General features: G+C 42.6%; 1 protein-coding gene and 1 long non-coding RNA gene across 3 annotated transcripts in view; one reads left to right on the top strand and one right to left on the bottom strand.

Moving 5' to 3' along the window:
- The window catches only part of CALCR (calcitonin receptor), an 85,952-nt gene extending 84,099 nt beyond the window's left edge, over nucleotides 1–1,853 (bottom strand). For both annotated transcript variants that reach the window (XM_084786319.1, XM_084786320.1), the window contains exons 1-2: nucleotides 1,785–1,853; nucleotides 1,422–1,603 (exon numbers count right to left, since the gene is read on the bottom strand). The gene's annotated coding sequence lies outside the window, so the exon portion shown is untranslated. The remainder of the gene's footprint in view (nucleotides 1–1,421; nucleotides 1,604–1,784) is intronic.
- A 390-nt stretch (nucleotides 1,854–2,243) lies between these two features.
- The window catches only part of LOC311599466, a 36,638-nt gene continuing 18,580 nt past the window's right edge, over nucleotides 2,244–20,301 (top strand). Inside the window, exon 1 of the long non-coding RNA XR_014779904.1 lies at nucleotides 2,244–2,432. This is a non-coding gene — a long non-coding RNA (uncharacterized lncRNA). The remainder of the gene's footprint in view (nucleotides 2,433–20,301) is intronic.

The following is a 20,301-nucleotide window of genomic DNA, read 5'->3' as shown; positions in this document are numbered from 1 at the left end:
AGTTGCATGTTCTTGTGGGTCATACGATGAACAATTTATATTTACTGCATTCAACATGTTGGCATGGTCAGTAAACAATAAACAGTACACATCTTTACAAAATGACAAGTATTCCTCTTATGGTTTTAGTTCTTAAAATTAACAGGAGGTTAGAGTCATTGTTGAACCAAAACAATTCCTAGCCGAGGGTTGTTCGGGGCTGTTAAAACAGAATGGAAATGAATGTGATTGCCGGCAAACTGCAGGGCTCTGCAAATGGTCATCTTAGTTCCTCTCATAACAACAGCATATAAAACCAGCAATTCCAACTTTTAACAGCTGACTTATCTAACTACTGAAAGTGCATTTGGCCAAAATGAACTATAACAAATTATGATATAACAAATATCATAACATTAAAAGCTTTTTCCACTTTGTCTCATTTCAGACACTGAAAACCGGACACTCAGCTGTTTAACATTAGGACCTACGTGGTCAAGCTTTAGTTCATTTTGAACATATTTTTTTTCCTCCTAGTTGCCCAATAATTTGAACAAATATCCTTGGAGAAATAGGCTTGCTCAGAGTCATTTAAGCCACAGAGGTGGTCATGGGCACCTGAAGACCATGCCTCCTTTTTCTGACTTACAATATACTGTTAGAAAAAAAAAGGTGTCAGATAGGACTTTTAGGTAAAGTCCGGAAACAACGCTGGCACAATTGGTGACAAATCTACTTGCATTGATGATTTTTGACTTTGGATTTCCTTGGACCTCGGGGGAAACTGCTTTGAAAAAAAGGACTTAATTTGTTGAAATATTTCTTGCTGTCTTTCACCCAGGCTTGGAAAGAGCATCATGAAGAAAAAGAGGGCTCTTTTGGAAACTATGCACACAACAGATTTTTTCCTAATAGGTGTGAAGAATGGCTGCTATGCATAAATGATTGTTGGAAAATAATTCTTTGTAAAACATGACCAAACAAGCAAAGCCATTCACCACTGTATTCAATTCCAAGACCAGTCTAAGACCGAGCACAACCCAGCACATCTCCTAGATGCCAATATAATCTACTTGTTACTTACTAAATACCAATTAGAAAAAGCCACAACTTTAAGCCCAGATACTCAATAAAATAGGAGACTAAAACTTTTGAGAGAAAATTCATATGGATATTATAAAACTCACATGGAGCCAGAGAGCTCCTCAACACAAAATTGTAAGCTAACACCTTACAAAAACCTTCCTTTTTTTTTTTTAACATGCCAAAGTGAAGCAACAGAGACTAAGTAGCCCCCACAAGAGAACCACTGACACTACAGTCAAAGCACAATTTTGCAATAAAAAAAAACCCACAAAGCATCATTCTCACCATCATCTAGCTATTCCTGGGACCCCCAAATCTTTACATTCCTCTCACCCAGCCCCCCAAACCCTTCTTACCTGGAATTCTCTCAGTGGGTGTCTGGGCACAGCTGGGGGGTTCTCAGGACCTCAGGCTACACTGGGCACCTCCCAGACAGGGATGCCAACCTCAGGCTGAGGTGCAGAAGTGCGCACCTCTCCAACCGGAGTTTCTGCAAGCCCGAAGGTGCAGCCACCTAGGTTTTTGGACGCCGGCTTTCCTAATTGGATGTGAGAGTAAATTAGATTAGTCTTGAGGCTCCCACTTGCCCACCTCCCAATTTCCAGATACTTTAAGCCTTCCTTAAGGGAATGGTTCAAATCCCAAGGTGGGAAGTTAAGTTTTAAGGCAAGGGTCCTTTGCCCTGTTGCTCTCTGCTTGCCAAAGCGCGCGAGGCTCACCTTAGCGGAGCCTGCCACTGCTCGCCCAGAGATGAGGCAGTGCGCAAACTTCTCCTACTTAAGTCCTTTTCGATGCGCGCCACCCCCGCCCTCTTCTCCCCACGCGCGGTCGAGGGGGGGCGGACGATCGCAGAGCCGGCCCCGCCCGGACCCTCCCTACGCGTCAGCCCCTCCAGCCTGCGGAGGGAGGGGCTAGCAAGCCGCTCCGTGCTCCTCAGGCCCCCCCGCCCGGGCGGGAGAGGGGCTGCGCTCGCTGCCGCTGCTCCACACCCCAAGGAGTCACCGATACCCTCGCGCTCCGAGCCCCGGGAAGCAGGAGAGGGACCCCAGTTAGACCTTGAGTAGGGAGGGAGTGGGGGTCGACAGATTGGGCTGAGAGACCGTAACCTGTCCCTGGAGGCAGCTTTCTGGGAGTCCAGCCCCTTTCCCGGAGGATGCAAATTCCGTAGGGAGGTGAGTTTCCCAAAGAACCCTTCCTTAGAGAGAGAGAGGTATCCTGCCTCCCGGCGCGGCTACTTACGGGACCGCTACAGAGACACCGTGGAGAGTGAGGTCTGCGGTGGGACGCGGTAGTAAAATTAGGGTAGGGGCGTGAGAAAACAGCTGAACAAGACCTGGAGTGCTGAGTAAGGACCCCGGAGGCAGAGGGTAAGAAAAAAAACCAGAGGGTACAGCAAGCCTTGGACCCCTCTCTGGATTTCAGCAGGTGCAACTTAGGGTGCAGGTTGGATTTGGGGGGACATTGCCCTCCATATAACAGGATATCGCTGGCGCATTATCTTAGGGTTAGTCACAGAAGTGAGGGCAGCTGGAAAAGAGCGGACTTTTAGATGCTTGCCTGACTTGATGTTGAGGACAATTCCTCTTGTCCCCCGAAAGCCAGCAGGATCCCGGGACAATCTGATTTCAGGCGGGGCGCAGGCGGGGCGCAGCCGGGACTGGCGGGCGCACCCAAGAGCCAGGCAAGTTGTTTCCAAGGACTGGCTGCCCTCCACCTCCCGCCGTCCGGGGCTGAGTGCAGCCAGGCATCAGCCGGCACTTTTTCCCTGAGCGTTGAAGCAAAAGCTACTTGTGTGTCCCGGGAATGCAAGGTAGCGGTAGCCGTCGTGGTTACAAACACACCTCAGCAAAAAAACCAATAATAATAGGATGGGGGTGGGGTGGGGTGGGGGAGCCAGACACTAACTCTAAACATCTAGGCGCTAGGAGGATAAAGTGCTTACTTCCGGGTGACAGAGATGCAGGTGTCTTGTGAAAAAGTCTGCAGCTCATCCGCCTTTGGAGCCCTTGCCCCTGGAAGATCAGTGGCTCTAGCCAAATGTGTGTGTGTCTGTGTGTGTGTGTCTGTGTGTGTGTCTGTGCGTGTCTGTGTGTGTGTGCGCGCGCGCTTCTGTCCTAATTTGAACCCTGACTCTTCAAGCCAGAGAGACGCCCCTAATTTGGAACTTTCATTGTCCCAGTGGAAGACAGAGTCCAGGGACAAATTAGCTCTCCAAACAGAAATTCCATGGGGTGTCTTGGCAGCCCCCCTCCTCCAAATACCCTCTTTCCCTGCTACCTTCAGTGTGGTGACCCAGAGGGCTGAGTGTGACTCATCAGGCATTCAAAACCTAAAGCCATCAGCCTAATGCAGGGGGGAAATTTTCAGCCCCTTCATTTCCTGGATCTAAGTGGCAACAATATTGTTAGCAGTGTGAAATGTGACAGGGAAAGGGGCTGGACATTCGGGTGAGAAGGAGGTTTGCAAAGACAGACCCTGAGTAGCATAAACAAAACCTGTACGTGAAACTTTCTATTCGTGCAATTAATGTGTGCTATTATAAAAAAGAAATTAAAAGAGGGCCCTCTAATTCAGGATTGAGATGCAAATCTCCACTGTACCTTAACATCTGTCCTGGATTCAATAGCTCTCTGAATTCCCAGGTGCTGCTAACCGACTGACATCTGATCAAACCTTAAAAAAAAAAATCTTTCTGAAACCTCAATTGCCTTCTTTGGGGACAAACAGCACAGAATTATTAAAATTGTTTATGTATAGCAACTGCTGGGGGTGTCAAATGTTGAGAAGTCTCCCTTTTGGAGCCCCGATCACTGAAATATCAATGAATTGGGGGAAATGATTGGGGTGAGGAAGTGTCACTGCGCTGGCATTGAGTGATAGAGCAAGCCAGGGAAATTCATTTGTTGTTGTTGGCTGATTCTTGGGCATCCCACAGTATTGATAACAAATAGTAGTATTCTGGTTGTAGATTGGACTCATTTCTGTAAAGCCACAGAGTTAAACATGACTTAGAATTAAAAAAAAAAAAGCAAAATACCATAATGCCTAAGAATTAGCGAGAAAACAGCACACGTATGTTATAAAGCCTTAAAACATGAGCTGTGTAAGCACATGTTACCTCAACTAATGGAGGTGTTAATTGTGTCAGAAATAACCTTGGAGAAGCAAGAAGTCACTGTAACCAGATTTCAGGGAAGCCAGCGTAGCCCGAGTGGAATCAGGGGTGAGAACTGAGTCTGTAGTGGGAATTAAATTCACTTTGCCTGCTACATTAATTTATTAATATCGCAATTGCTGTGCACCTGTTGGATGCACTTGGCATCACAGAAGTGCAACTGTTGTTGTCGTCTTAATGCTTCCTGGTTATTTTGTGTGTGTGGACACAGTAAGTGCCTTGGAGGGCAGCGATGGCTGTGGGGACCATGGGTTAGCAAGGATTTGCATGGTGCTGTAGACCTTCTGAGAGCTGTTGCTTGTCTCTGAAATTGGTGTAAGGGCACAGAGGAGGACAGGGCAAAGGGAGCTTGTTTGGAAGCAGGAGTGGCTTCTTGGATGGTTAGCTCTCACTTCTGTATGAGAATGTCTGGCCTAGACTGCAAAGAAAAATAGATTTTTTTTTCCCCTATGGGTCATAATCTAAGGTAACTTACCAACTTGATTTGGGATATGCTGCTGCTTTTCAAACAGGATGCCTCATATTTGCAAAATAAGCCCTTGAATAAAAGAAATTCATCAGTGGGGTACTCAGGAAATAAGCACCGTAATTGGTGATCCTGGGTTTCTGTCCCCGATTACTTTGATTTCAGAGTATTGAGAGGTTTTTCCCTTCTGCCTCTGTCCCTCTTTAAACATTTTGTCCTTCTGGCAGCTGTGAGTTTAGGGGAGACGCTTATCAACCTTGTCTTCCGTGTTTGGAGACAAATTCCCCCTCTGTCTTTAAAACTCCCAGTTTTCAATACCCAGAGTGTGGAGTCTTGCCACACCTGAAGCAAAGAGCTTGTCCTTTGGCTGGCTAGCAAAACCCTGGGGTCTGCCCTCATGTGCTTCAGCTGCAGTGCAGGTGGGCGTGGGGGCTCTGGGCGCAACGTCTCATCTTTGTACGGCGAGCACTGTATTCATTGCACAATCTCTGTAGCCCAGAGTTTGTTCTCTTTTAAAAAGACATCTAGACAAAAAAGTTTCTCTCAGGGACCTAGTCGGTAGCTTTGGCAATTCCTGATAGGCATTGAAACACACCCCAGCCAATTATACTCGATTTAATGAATATTTAATATTTCTTGGGTCATAATACACTGGGCTGGCTACTCCTCGAGGACCTAGGGAATATAATATGCACTTTCACCCTCAGGAAGCCCACGGTCTATATAAGGACACGGAACACCTCCTTTTTAGTCTCCTTCCGCACACAGCAGCTGGTGATTATCCTGTATGTAATTACCCTTCAGCTTTACAGACCTCAGGATGACAGTGCGAATAATAATTCACCTTGGTGAAAAATAATTTTTTTTCCTTTGAAACAATTTGAACTTTCACCTCATCGAGCCTGCTTTTCCAGAAGAAAGTCTGCTTTGATTTTTAGGCTCTCTCTCTTTTTTTTTTTTCTCCTGAAATGGAGCTGGTGCATCTCACAGGGTGCCTCACAGTTGTATTTCTCTAGAGAAAGTCTCTCCTGGCAGCTGAAAACAAAAACCACACCGGAGCAAAGCCTAACAGCAGATTCCACATGAACTAGGAAATGTTTTGCCTAATTATACTTAGTATAAACTTTACCTGGGTTAACAGTTAACTCAGTGAATAATTAACCCAGAGTAGGAGGCAGTGACAGGCTGTACACTACTGAGTAGTGATGGAAACTAATTATTCCATGTCTGATGAAGTTGGGAAATAGATATTTCCTGTTTTATAAAGAGAATTCCAGAGAGAAACCTAGGAGCGGGGGTGCGGGGGGGCAGAGGGGGCTGGTGATGGTGGTGGTGGAAATCTGCAAAAACAAATGTATGCATCCGTTCATTAAAAAAAAATCATGAATAATTGAGGACCATGAGCTTTCATGCTACTGGGGGGAAGCAAATAATAATAATAAGCAGAATGTGCATCGGTTAATTTCAGATACTGACAGTATCAAGGAGATTGTTGGCAGACAGCTGAGGGCAGGCATAGCAATGTCGCTGTGTGTGTCAGAAAAGGTTCTGACTGAGCTGAGCTCCTCACACCCTCCTAGGAAAATCCTCACGATGTGCTTGTCCCATCCCACTCCCTGATTAAAGAGATCATTTGGCCAGGAATCTACTCCTTTGGAGATTGTGCATGTGTGGGCATGTGTGTCTCTGTAAAAGGCTGTCTGTAATTTAGCTGTATTTGGTCTGTTCTCAGGAATTTGGGAGATAGGAGATGCGGGATAAATAACCACAATTTTCTGTACTTTCTAGGGCTGCTTCATATTAAATTATATTAGTAGAGAAAACTCTCACATGGTACTAGCCTTTTAGCTTAAATTGTAAGGGTACCTTGTCTTGGTGCTAGGAGGCATATACAAATCCCCCTAGAGCTATAGCCAAAACTTGAATTGTCTTTAATAGCTGTAGTCCTTAACTCTCTGTTTTACAATGAAACAAACAGGAATTTTATCGGCTCTTCCTTATTGAAAACTTGCTATGCACTGTTGTATTTTTCCTAAGCTTCTATAGTACTGTCTTATCTTAGTTCTATAAGGCAGACACATTTTTTTTTTATTACTGTTGTACAATTGCTTAGGCAGATGTGAATGTGTTAAATGTTTTGACAAAGTAACCGGGGATCTGACAGCAAGGTGATTAATTTGTACATATACCGGATGGCAAGAACGGGCATCACCTGTCTCCTCAATTCCAGTACAGCCTGGTGGGAAAGCAGAGGGAGAGGGTAAACCACAAGGCTGTAGGGACACAGGGTCAGACTATCGGCCTTGCTCCCCACAGGCTTGCTCCCGTAATGTAAAAAAGTCTCATGATTCTACATAGCAGAAGATGCCCGTGGCAGGCATCTATAAATATTTCAGAAATAGATTTTAATTATAGAGTTTATTCAGAGAAGGCAACGAAGGTGTACAGATTTTTTTTTTCAAAGGCAGAAATTGCAAAAGAAAGCAAAGAATCCTCTGGTGTTTAGGAGAAAGAACACTCGTGCCCGTAACTAGGGTTTAGGAGAAGGTTGAAAAGCAGGAGGGCCAGGAGAAGGCAGGCATTTCATCCCTGGGGTGATCCTGAACTACCCTGGTCGGTCACCCAGGTTGCCACTCTTCAAAGCTGATTACAGAAAATCAATTGATTACAGATGACTGTGTATACCGGGGAGGAAAAGTGAAATTATGCCTTCTGTTACCTGCCTCCGTCACTCCAGCGGCAGCTTTTCCCAGCTTCGCCTGCCTTCTCCACTTCAAAGGGGGCAGTGTTTTCCCATGTCCTCTTCATTACTGCTCTGTTTAAAGGACATGTGCTGTCTGTTGTGTTTCTCCTTGTTGCCTACATCTTTTCAGATGATTTCCCCCCAGGTTTCAAAATCTCTACGTGATGGAGTCGGCTTCCCCGGCTCCCGGCTCGAGGCTGCTTGTTTGTGCTCTTCTCTCTCCCTGACGGGCCAGCCTGATACCTAGCTTCTTGAAAGTAGCTCTATTCTAAAATAGTATTTGAAAGGAAATGTTTCTGTCCCTAATGAATCTGAATTAAGGTGTCACATGAGATACTGGACAAACATCACCTGCTGCTCTGTGCAGAAATGCTAGGTTTTTAGCTGAAGGATTTTGGGTGGCACTGCTCAAGTTGTAAAGTGCTGCAAACTACTGGAAGATTCTGATACAATGTGGACTCTCCTGGGTGCCTTAGGAGTGGGACCTGAGTGTGAGTGTGTGTGTGTGTGTGTGTGTGTGTGTGTGCACCCCGGCTTATGGAGGCCAGTGGGTGAGACTGAGTGCCTTCTTTAATACTTCTCTACCCTAATTATTTAAGATGACAATCTATTTTATCAAATGTGGAGGACGCAGAGGCTGCTAGACTGAGTGGCCAGCAAGCCTTAAGAATTCCCTTGTCTATCACTCCCGTGCACTGGAATTATAGGTGCGCACCAGTTCACGTGTTTTTGATGCTCACCTTTTGGGAAGTATAGATTCTGGTTTCCCCCTCAAATATATGCATTGTTTTAGATGCTGCATTCATTTGAAATTTGTAAATAGGTTTCAGTCGGTAAGACACAGTGTTGTATGACCCCATGAAATGGGATTAATTCTATTTTATTTTTTAATCTCAAAAATAGCATAGAAATTATCTGTAGGTAGAAATTGCTTTGAATGGGGGCAGCCTTCTGGTGCGGGAAGCAGTGAAAGAAATGTATTCTTGGAGGTTTTTATCAACAGAATTTTTTTTTTTCATAGAGGACAATTTGCTTTTAAAGAAACTAGTCCTTCTGAGTGGAAGAAATGGACGTTGGAGAGGAGATGAATAGTGCTCACAGGGCAGCAATGGCGGTGGAGAGGGAGCTTTGGTAATGTCTAGAGTTTGGTGGTGGTGGGGGTTGTGGCAACTGTCATTCCTGGTAACAGAGTTTGAGAGTGGGTGTGCTGATCACAGGTGACAGTGGTGGCTCAGTGGCGGCAGTTCCTAAGCTGTGCTTAGAGGCGGTTGATAGGGTTGTCAAGTTTTCTGTAAAGAACAGGGCAGCAAGTGTCAGTTTCCATCTTGTGCCAAGCCATTTGCTAATTTTGTGCACGCTAACAAAGTGCTTAATTTCTCTGAGCCTCAGTTTACTCATCTAAAAAAATGCAACAAAAATAGTAAATATGGGTTTATGCGATAGAGATGAAATAAAATATGTTAATCCCTTAGCAAAATGGAAAACACATGTCCCATATTAAGCTCTTGTTTTAAAAATTATCTGTATTACCTGTAGGCCCGGCTAGCAATCAATTAAGACACGGACACTTGTTATATTTTAAAATGGCCTTGGTTAAGCTGGGGCAGGGCAGATATCAATCCTCTAAACTACTTTTCATAGTAGGGCCTCAGGCATGGATCTCTGTCTCAATCCCATGCTGTCTGCTTCTAGTAACTTCTATCAAGTTACCTCCCATCTGTAATCCCAAATACTTGCTCATGTTCTTCATCCGAGCTGGATTCTCCATCCATGCTGCAAGCCGTGTGCTTGTCCTCCAGCTAACCCACGGCGGCCTTCCTCTCTTCACTTCAGGTTTCCCTCCTTCCTCCTCATGGCAGTCTTTCTTCTTCCCAGGATTCCTCTCTCTCTCCTAGCCCCACCTATCTCCTCTGCCCTGCCCAGGTGGGATGGCTTTTTACTAAGCAAAAGGTGGGTCACAGACAAAAAAACACTAACTAGCATCAAAATACATCAGACCATCCCCCAATGTCAAACAAATATTGGTAATCTATTGGCAAATGTGCTGGGTTCATCCTTAATTTTTAAGTGTCCCACTGAGTTAAATTCAGACTTGTGAAATTTTAGTTCACATTTTTCTGTCTTTTTCTCATCTGGATATATCTTCAGCTGCTCAAAACCAGAGGTCATAGATATGATATTAACCTTTGGATGTTAAATGTGTAAAGGCAGTCCAGACATTTCTTGCTTAAAAATTTCTTCATACATAATTTCAGGCCTGTAGAGATAGACACTTCTAGAATTTAATAATGTATTTTTCCACCTAGCAATCTGATAACTGGGTGGTTAGTGTTCCTGTACAGGAATGCGGACCATTCTCCATAGATTTTTGTATCTTATAGCTCATGGTCCTCATGAAGTACCATCTTTTCCCTGATTATTAATTGAATATTCAAGAAGTTACCACATTTAATACCGGTAGGGGATGAAGTCTCCTTGAGACATTCCAACAGTTAACAACAGTCCGAACTTCCTGGCCTGGTACCCATAATTCCTCAAGCCTGGGTTCTAATGCCATTGTAGTCCATTTTTGTCCACTTCTTACCACCACATCCCTCGAATGGCCAGTCTAGGGCACTTTCCCATTCACAACACTAGTTTCAATTCATGAAATATCTACCACATGCCAGACACCTTTGAACAGGCCTTAGGTGTTATGGTATATGATCTCTGTATCAACTTTGAAAGGAACAATTTTATTGGCATTACTTTTAGATGATTAAATATTTATAATAGTTAAGAATTCTTATCAATGTCTTGAAATGCGCAGTGACGTCAACCCCTGTTTCTAGAGCTTACTGTGTCTAGGGTCCCATGCGGCTTCACTCACACTTCACTTTCTTGCTGATCTGAACCTTTGCTCACGGTTCACTCCCACTCTGAAATGCACTGGACACTTCATTGTTTTGTGTACAGTTTCTGAAACCATTCAAAGCCTTACTCGAGTCCACAGTCCTATGGCTTCAGGAGACCTTTACCATTCTGTTCTGGCTTTGTATTCTGCAAAGGATCCAGGATTAAATATGGTACCTTTTACACCATACTCAAGTGAGCATATGCTCACATATGTGTGTGCGTGCTCGCATATAAGCTTCAGCCTGAGGCTATTAAGGAAGTTAGGCCAGTTCATTCGCAAAGCATCAGGTGGATTTCTAGAAGCTTCTTTCTTCTTTCTTGGCCAGTTAGGAGAATTCTAACTGTATCTTGGTCACATAGTTGAGATAGTTAGCTCTGGGCTTCATTGCCCTAATCAGACTATTTCTTTATTTCACTACGTCGGAATAGTCTGCCTTATATAACTGAAAACTCACTCACTAAACTTTCTTTGACCTCTTCTGTGGCTCTTCCCTGTCCAGCTCAGCTGCGGCCTCCATGGAGGCAGAAGGGTTGTCTGCTCAGCTTTGTTCTTCCCACTTCCCATCAGTGTGAATCCACCTAGCATGTCGTGAGTTGATCAAACATCTGCGTCATCAGTGATGTACACTGATTATTCATCAGCTAGAAACTGGAGTGCACATGCTCTCCCATCATTTTCAGTTTTCTCCTTAGCTTGGATGGCCAGGTACCATTGTACAGAGGAGGAAACTGAGAAACGAGGAAACCTAAAGGATAAATTATACAGATGTCTCTGGCCACCAGCATAAATAGACTGTGGTCTCCTGTGATCTCTGAGGCAACTATAACTTTGCTGTCTTCCCCAAATTAAGATAAGTGAGAATTGTTGGGGCATTTTTTCTGCCATGGTTATTTTCTTAATATTTTTCATTTTCATATCTATTTTTTTTTACTTAATAAAGTGTTTCAGGAAATTGAATGATACACATTGCAGTAGATTTAGAAACTAAAAGGAAGAAATGAGTTGTTTGTAGCCTCACAGAGATAAGCAACGTTAACATTCTGGATCTTTTCTCCCGTTAGGTTTTCCATGTAAGAAATATTAATGGTATCTGCCTATCTTTCTCTTTTCTTAAAGTACATCAAAATTGAGATTGCAATTCCCTTTATAATGTGCGGCCCCCTTAGTCATTGTCCAGGATGTGGTGAATAAAAGTGCTTTGAAATGAACCCAGCATGCTCTGTCCAGCAACCTATATGACAAGAAACTCAAAGCAGTGTGGGACACAAGGTCCCCGTGCATTTGGTGACTCTCTTCGGATTTTTCTCACTCTGCAGTCTCATTTTTCCAGCTGGAACCACAGCAGCACGAATGATAACCACAGACACCTGTGCACAGATAGCTTCTGCCAGCACAGCCAAAGAGAGCCGTTCTCCAGGGTAACAAGCATGCGCGGTTAGAGCAAAACACATGCAACATTTGGGTATTGGCTTGAATCTGCTTGGAGTCATTAATATTGACCGGATTTAAGGAACTACAGATAACTGCCTTTCTGAAGCGATTTCAGTGTTTTTTTGCTTTGAACAGTTACAGACAAGTACACTGATGCTTCCTTATATTTTTTCGCATCCTGAAAATGCATACACTTCATAAATAATGGCTAACTTCCCAGGAAGTTTCATCATAAAAGAAGTGAGAATGCAGGAATCCGGGTGGGGAGGTAGGGAGTCCTGTTAGCCCAGAATATTAGAGTTGGCTGGTTTAACGTCTTGCGTTACTGCCTTCTCTGCGAGACCTAAAAGGTCTAGCCATTGGGTTTCCGTGAGGCTGCAGGTACAGATCACAGAATGACGATGATGTTAAGACTTTTTATTTATTTATTTATTTATTTATTTATTTATTTATTTATTTAAGAAAGATCTAGAGACGGCTACTCAAGAAAAGATGTTGCTAGTCGTGTCTGCCTGCACAAAGTTCCCACAGATCTGAGCTTCTTCCAGCACATTGTCAGGGTCCTTACGAGTGAAAAGAGTTCTGGGGCCAAAAAACACATTTTAAGCTAAAGGATATAGGAGCTAGAAGGAAAAACACTAAAAGGTATATGGTAACTTTCTTTTAAAGAAGGTTCCAGAGGCTGCCCTATTTCTTACTGGATACTTACTAGATGGAGCCGGAGAGATGGCTCAGTGGTTAGGAACACTGGCTGCTCTTGCAGAGGACAGAGATTTGATTCTTAGCACCCATGTGGTTGCTTACCACTGTCTGTAATGGCCACTCTAGGGGTTCTGGTGTTCTTTTCTGGCTTTGTTTGTCACTAGACACACATGACAGACACACATGCACACACATAGACACGCACTTAAGATGACACAATAAAAGAATCAATCCTTCTTGGACTATAGTCATATGGTTATTTATGGTCACTTGGAAAGGATCACTAGGGAAGCCTTTATCTTTATCCAAGTTACTATGGATATAAAGCATACCACTGTAAAATAAGAACACAATGAATACTGAGGGCCATTCTGATCTTTGCCAGGGAGATTATTGAAAGCCACAGCAAATAATATTTATATTTTACTCTATATGTATCTGTGCTTCAAGTAGCCGTTTAGTGAGATGAAATAGTATAATTGAGGCTGCCTGCTGCGGAAGTCAGCAGACTGCAGCCCATGGGCCAGATCCAGCTGCCATCAGTTTTGTAAATAAGGTTGTCTGGGGATATGGTCACGCTTACTCATTTGTGTGTTGTTTGTAGCTGCTCCAGCACCGCAGAAGCTGAGCAAGGTATCTGCACCAGCAAATTCAAATATTTACAGTTCACCTTGTAGAGAACAAGTCCACCAATTCCTGTTCTGTACACTACAGTTTCATACGTTTTGAATGAATCCACTTTTTAAAGTATGTCAAGTCACTAGTTAAAAGAAGTTCCATATGCATTATTATTACACTGCCATGAATCTATAATAAGATATCCCAGCTATGCTGTGTACTACCAGTTAGGCAAAAGATGATGAGAAGCCAATAAGCGAGACCTAAACATATAATAATGGAGCTTTAATTATTAAAATTGCAAGTGATTTTTGACAAAATATTAGCACCTGTCAAACTTAGGCCATGGGTTTATGGAGGTCTACTATTTTCTCTATTTCTTTGGAAAGTTCAAATATGTTCTGTAATTAGATGATTTTTCAGACTTGAAAAAACAAAAATATGTGGCTCCTCTGAAAAATAATTTTAAAAGGTATAATCAAGACCCCAAAATGGTGCTGGTGAGGTGTCTCAGTTGATAATATGCTTACCAGGACAGCAGGAGGATGTGACTTTAATCCCCAGAACTCACATTACAAAACAAAACAGAAACAAAACCAAAAAACTTGCGGTGTGGTCCTGCACAGCTGGAGATTCAGAGACAGGCTAATCCTTGTGGCTTTCTGGACAGTTAGCCCCGCCTAATCTATGATGTCCTCTCTAGTGAGTTACCCTGTCTCAAAAAACCTTGCGGATTATGCCTGAAAAATGACACCCAGAGTTAACCTCTGACCTCCACATGCATATACATAGCACACACATATACACACATATGAACACACACCTTGAAGAAGAGGCTGAAAGATTGCCGGAGCCAGACTTCAGCAAGGACCAGAGTGATGCAAATAGTACCCTCTGGCCATGGAGGGACTCGTGCGGTGAGGAAGTCTCAGGAGCCGCGGATGCCTACACAGAATAGCTGCTCAACATTCCGTCATGGAGGAGAGACTGGCTCAGTAGCCACACTCCTTGGCTGCTGTGGAGCTCTTGACAGCTGATGGCTTCCCTGGGGGGGGGGGGGGGGAAGTAGGGTTTCGTTAAGGGTGTGGCACCTGGTGATCGGCCCACACCTATGAGTATGTAGGCGGCATAAACTAGACTCAGAAGACTGTTAAAAAAAAAAAAAAGGACAAGAAGTTGAGGGGGTGGGAAGGTGGGGCTAGGCCTAGGAGGAGTTAAAGGGAGAAATAGGATGTAATATGATCAAATGGCATTGCATACATAGATAGACTTTTTCAAAGTTAATAAGCATATTAAAAAAATTCAACACCCCAAACTGTCCAAGTCTAGTTACTCAGATGCCCAAGGAAGCTCCTTTTGGAGGAGTGTGTTAATCAGGCTGACCCCTTCCTGTTGGAGTCTGAGACTCTTGTGGTCAGACCTTCAGAATCACATCAGCGGTCCCAGAGACTGCACATCTGGAAAATGTGGCCGCCTCTGCTCGAGCACCCCCAAAATAGCTCCTGTATCCAACAGCGGAGAGGACGCCATCTGAAGTAATAAGAGCTCTGTGGTGTTTGCTGCTGTTTTGGCATCGATTTCAGATCATTTACTCACACTGAAGTAAATTATTTAGGAAGACCAAAAGCAGTGTGATAGACTTTTTTAATATTTAAACTTTGTCAAAAGGATGCTTATGATCTATAAACCACTGGTATAGAAAGGGAGAAATAACTCTAAACTGTTTAAGATTCACCACTCTAATGACAGCAAGTAAAGTCTCACTGTTTCTTAAGAGGAGTCTTTCTATATTAGGAAAGTAATGTGGCTGTGTATTTATGAGAGAGGGAATTTCAAAACCTCTATTGCTGTAAAAGTTGTATTGTTATCCTTTAACACCACACATACTACATACATATACACACATGTATGTATATATGCATAAAAGCTGTTTATCTACCAAAATTGGATTACTTTGCCAATTGAAAGTTTAATTAACTGGAAAAGGGTTACATTTTAATTAGAATGTAGGGTGACTATTAAGAACCATAGTGTACTTAATATGTGATATAAAAATCTCACACTATTATCAGTAGCTCCCAGGTTGGACTAGTTACATATTCCAAGTCATCACCTTGAGACTAAAACTAAAATAGTGGATAATTTTTCAAATTCTGAAAACCAAGCACTTATTGTGTAAAAGGCAAGTATTATATACTGAAGATGTGCCAATATGTAAAAACACAGACTCTCGAATACAGACTCATAGAGTAGGAAGAGAAGTAAAAAAGTTAAGTATTTCAAAAGGGACAAGTACCCTAATAGATGTGCAAGACACGGGAGGTGCCAGCGAGGGGCAATGCAGCTTACATGAGCAGAAAAGTCTCCCCATGCAGAGTCTCCACCAACTCAATAGCCCCATGTGTGAATCTTGTTTGTTGGTTGGTTTTTTTTTAAATTGCATTTCTTCATGGCAGTAGAGTCTAAGGTCTTTGGAAAATGTAAAGGTAGCCCCCGGTGAAGACTTTTAGGGAGGGAAAGAGGTTTGCTGTTGGCCGGATCTGAGTTGTAGCCATCTTCAGTTGAGGGGGAGTGAGGTAGGAAGAATGAAACACAGCCTAGAGGTGCCCGGGCTGGAGCTGTGTGTGCCTGCGGTTAATTTAGGTTATCGACAAAGACAACAGAAAGGCAGAGGCAAGATTTTGCTTACCTTGCAGAAATAAACCCACTTGGTGATACGGGGTGGGGGGTGGGGGGTTAGGGAGGTTAGGGGGGGATTGGGGGGATGGCAGAGAGGGAGGAGAAGAGGAGGAGAGAGAGTAAAGAGGAAGATGATTGTTATCAGCATGACAGGTGATCATGGCACCTCCATGACAGAGTGCGTGCCAGTTTGCGAATTGGGAACTGGGTGGAGAAAGAACTTTAAAAAAAAATCTTAATATTTAAAGTATTTTTGTCATGCTTCATGTTTCATATTTAATTGATGTTTACTTGACAATCAGGTGATGAATTTCTGTACAAAATTTAACCCAAAATGGGTCCTGAAGATGGACGTTTGTGACTCACTTAAATGATTCATCTGTTTTTACTTATGTGTGATTAAAGAGTAATTAAGTCTTGTGAGGGTATGTGCGCGTCTCTGTGTGTCCAAGAAGGCCAGAAGAGGGTGGTCCCGTCCCTTGAGTTTTAGGTAGTTCTGAGCTGCCCCATGTTGATCCTAGGAATAAAACTCAGATTTCTCCAGAAAGGAAGTGAGAGTGCTAAACTCTCCAGCCCTGAGGGCCTCATTTCTAAATAGGTAAAGATTAAAACTGTAGGTTTAGATAAATAGACAACATTATGAAGAAAGACTAAGAGAGTGAGTGACACTTTCTGACTAGAGTGACACTTCAAATGGGTTTGTTCCTTTTGGAGGCCAAGGGAGTTTCTATGTGGGGCTCCCTGACAGAAACTGAAACTGACCTTGAATTTATCACTGATTAAATTTTTGTTTTTTCTAGTTCACAAGACCATTTTTTAAAGATACATGTTGTTCCATATAGGAATTATACCATGGGTACTGGCCAAAAGTCACCCAGACTGGACAGGAATCCAAATTAGCATTATTTTGGAAAGGATGTCTACCATTCATATATGCCTTCTCACAGTTTTTATTCCCTTCATTATTGATTTTACATATAGCAGATTACAATAGGATTTATTCTCAAGAATCTTACCACTTTCAGAAGTAACATTTTCCTTAGCAATATAATTTAAAAGAGAATTATATACACCACTGAAAATAGGAAATTAAAATGGCTTCTTATTTTTCTGTTACACTTGAACACTTTTAAAAATTAAGCATCACTTGTCTTTTCAGTATGAAATCCTAGAAATGGGGAGAAATTTATGGTAATTTTTATCTGGTGTTATTTAATGCTGGTCCATTCTTCCTAGCTTGGCTACCAAATAAGTCTATTTGATATTTGTATACCAAATTTAGCGATAAACTCCATATATAAATTTTAGATTATTTGAATTATTTGCATCACCGTTCACTTCAACTCCACATTAATATTATTCAGTATTAAACGATATCCTAAATTAATGATTATTGAATGTAACACCCCTATTTTGATTGTTTTGAGAGTTGGTCACACAAGGTGAGAAAAATCCCAAAGTAATAAGATAATACCTAAGGCAAGTCTTAATTTACTTGTAGAGAAGTCAGAGGTAGGCAAGGTGACCTTGCTCTTGTGATGACCTATGGGGCTGTATGGACAACAGAGCCCACCTTCATTTGGTTGAGGTGAAGTGATACTCAGATTCCTAGTGGAATTCCCTCAGGCTACTGTTGAGCATTTCATAAGGGGGCAGATTATGCAGAGGCAAACAGCAGATGTCGCTGGTATTCCTACGCACCACTGAGGACTCTGAGCACTGCAGTCTTTGCAGATCTGTGCCAGAACAATTGAAGTGGATGGGAAAAACCATCTGTTCATGGAGGCAGGTAAAAGAGAAGACCTTACAATGGCATCTCTTTGCAAGAGTGATGGACACAGCTTATGGTCTCCAGGATGCAGAATACTATTGTTTAGAGATGAGACCTGGTGCTTTGAATGGGAATAATAGCACTTCAGATGCAAATTATAGCACTTCAAGGATACACAAAGAATGTCCTCTACACCTCTGTACTTGGGACAAAAGAGAGGATTGGAAATTGGGGTGGGGGCAAGGAAGCGAGACATAAAGAATGAATGATGAATATTACCTCAGATAACTCAGAAAATACAAGTAAAATAAACAACATTTTCTGTGTTTCTCCTTTGACATCATTCCATCTTGAATATTCCCATGATGGAAATTTCACAGTCTTTTACAAGAATTTAGTAGCGGTTGTCAATAGCACTTCAGTATTTTCAGTGATCTCTCTGGTGAGAGGTATAGAGAAAGTGAGGTAAAGAGTGGACATTCTGAGGGTAGCCTTTCCATGTAATCAGGACTGTCATGCTCAAGTTCTATAAACCTCAGCTTTCATATCTGCAAAACAGAGGTGGTAGTAATAGCACTGCCATGACAAGTGTTTAAAACGGAAACTAAGTAATATTATCACCTAATGAATTGGGCATAGATCAGACAATCATAGCATTTTTTTTTACTGTGTAATACTGTATTAATGTGGCTACAATTTTGCTTTCTAAAGCAATTTTCACACAACTATGTTAAGCTGTCACTGGAATGAGAACTATGGTTTTGATTGTTTGCTTTGTTTTATATTTGTTTTTATTCTTTATTTTCCAAGTGGTTAAATTATTTCACAGTTTGTCAGCTGTGATCCAACCCTTTCATCATACTCTGGCAAAACTGCCTTCTCCAATAAAGGGAGGTGGGTACAGACCTACAAAGCTAGAACAAAGGGTGCTAAATCGCCATTCCAAAGTGTCTTGTTTTGAACCCAAGGAACTCTTTCTGCTATTATAGTCTGATTTTTGCTTGGAATTATCTTGCATTTCCTCACTCTTTTCTGGTCATTAACTTTACTGACAACTGATACTCAGGTCATTGAGGGTGTTGGCATTGTATCCATTTCTTAACTAGATCCACCAGTTAACTCAAAGAAATAATTCTAACATTTTTCATAATATTTGTATATTAATAGCAATAAAGTGAGAAGACACTTAGAAACAGCTATCATCTCAGTGATATGTCAGCCTTTCTGGAAGCTCAAAAGGGTTGGTCATGGTGGTGGTGTTGTTGATGGTGGCCCTGATGGTGCTGATGGTACTGATGGTGGTGGTGGTGATGCTGGTGATGGTAGTGATGATGGTGGTGGTGGTGAGTGGTGGCGGAGGCAGAGGTGGCAGTGGCGGTGTTGGTGTTGGTCCTGATGGTGGTGATGCTGGGGATGGTAGTGATGCTGGTGGTGGTGGTGATGGTGGTAGTGGTTATGATGGTGGTGATGCTGGCAATGGTAGTGATGATAGTGGTGGTGGTGATGGTGGTAGTGGTGGTGATGGTGCTATTAGTGATTGTGTTGAAGATGGTTCTGGTGGTAGTGGTGATGCTGGTGATTGTAGGATGATGGTGGTGGTGATGGTGATGGTAGTGATGATGCTAGTGTTGGTGTTGGTGGGAGAGGTGGTGGTGATGCTGATGGTCATGGTGATGGTGGTGGTGGTGGTGGTGGTCCTGATGGTAGTGATGCTAGTGATAGTGGTGGTGATGATGGTAGTGGTGGTGGTGGTGATGATGGTGGTGATAATTATAGTGATGATGGTGCCATGTTTGTGTATGTCTGTGTCTGTGTGTCTGTATGTCTGCGTGTCTGTGTTAGTCTCTCTATATATGATATGTTCACATGGCCAGCCCTCCATAGCTGTGGCTTCTTTATTGGTGACTTTCCCAAACTTGAATTAAAACTATTTGGGAAGAAAATTACATTATTAAGAACACATACAGAATTTTTCCTTGTTATTATATCCTAAATAGTACAACATAACAACTATTTATATGTAATTCATGTTAGTTAACTACTATAAGTAACATAAAATGACTTAAAGTGTACAGGAGGATAATAGGTTATATACAAATTCTACGCCATCTTATACTAGAAATCCTTAAAATCTGATATTTGCAGGGAGTCCTGGAACTTGCACATAACAAGGGATAAATGAATACTCACACACACACGCATGCACAAACACCCACCCTACGCCCCCCCCCCCACATATTTATACAGACAGGCAAAGGAGCAAAATGATACATTTTTCTTGTCCAGAGATTTTGTTCTCGAGGTCCATGCAAAGCTCTGGTAGATAGGACGGACTTCACAGGAAAGCTCCTTTTCTCTATCCATGTGGTATAAGGAATTAAACCTCAAGGTTCATACACACCAGGCACAAGTGCCCAACTATCACTGAGGCACAGCCCAGGCCTATGTTTCTTCTTTTACTTCCATGAAGTGAAAGCTTACATTCATGATCAACCTAGTTGGACCTTAGGAGAAGATGTTAGCAGCACAGCAATGTACATCAACCAAGTGTGCTTTGTTTTTGGCACTTTTAGGAGACATGTTCTGTTTTGTGCACCTGGGACTAATGGGACCATCAGTCATCCTCTATATTTGTTGTATGTTACTGGGTTACAAGTGATCATAAAACACAGACATTTGAAACAAGAGTCTTTATTTCCTCACAGAATTTCTAAGGGAGTATTGCTGGAATGACAAGATTGGACAGCTGTGGTTC

Source organism: Acomys minous (genome assembly GCF_964271855.1).
Source record: "Acomys minous genome assembly, chromosome: 6".
Classification (NCBI taxonomy): domain Eukaryota; kingdom Metazoa; phylum Chordata; class Mammalia; order Rodentia; family Muridae; genus Acomys; species Acomys minous.
The sequence above is the reverse complement of the archived record's forward strand: the minus strand, read 5'-3'. Positions and strand labels throughout refer to the sequence as shown.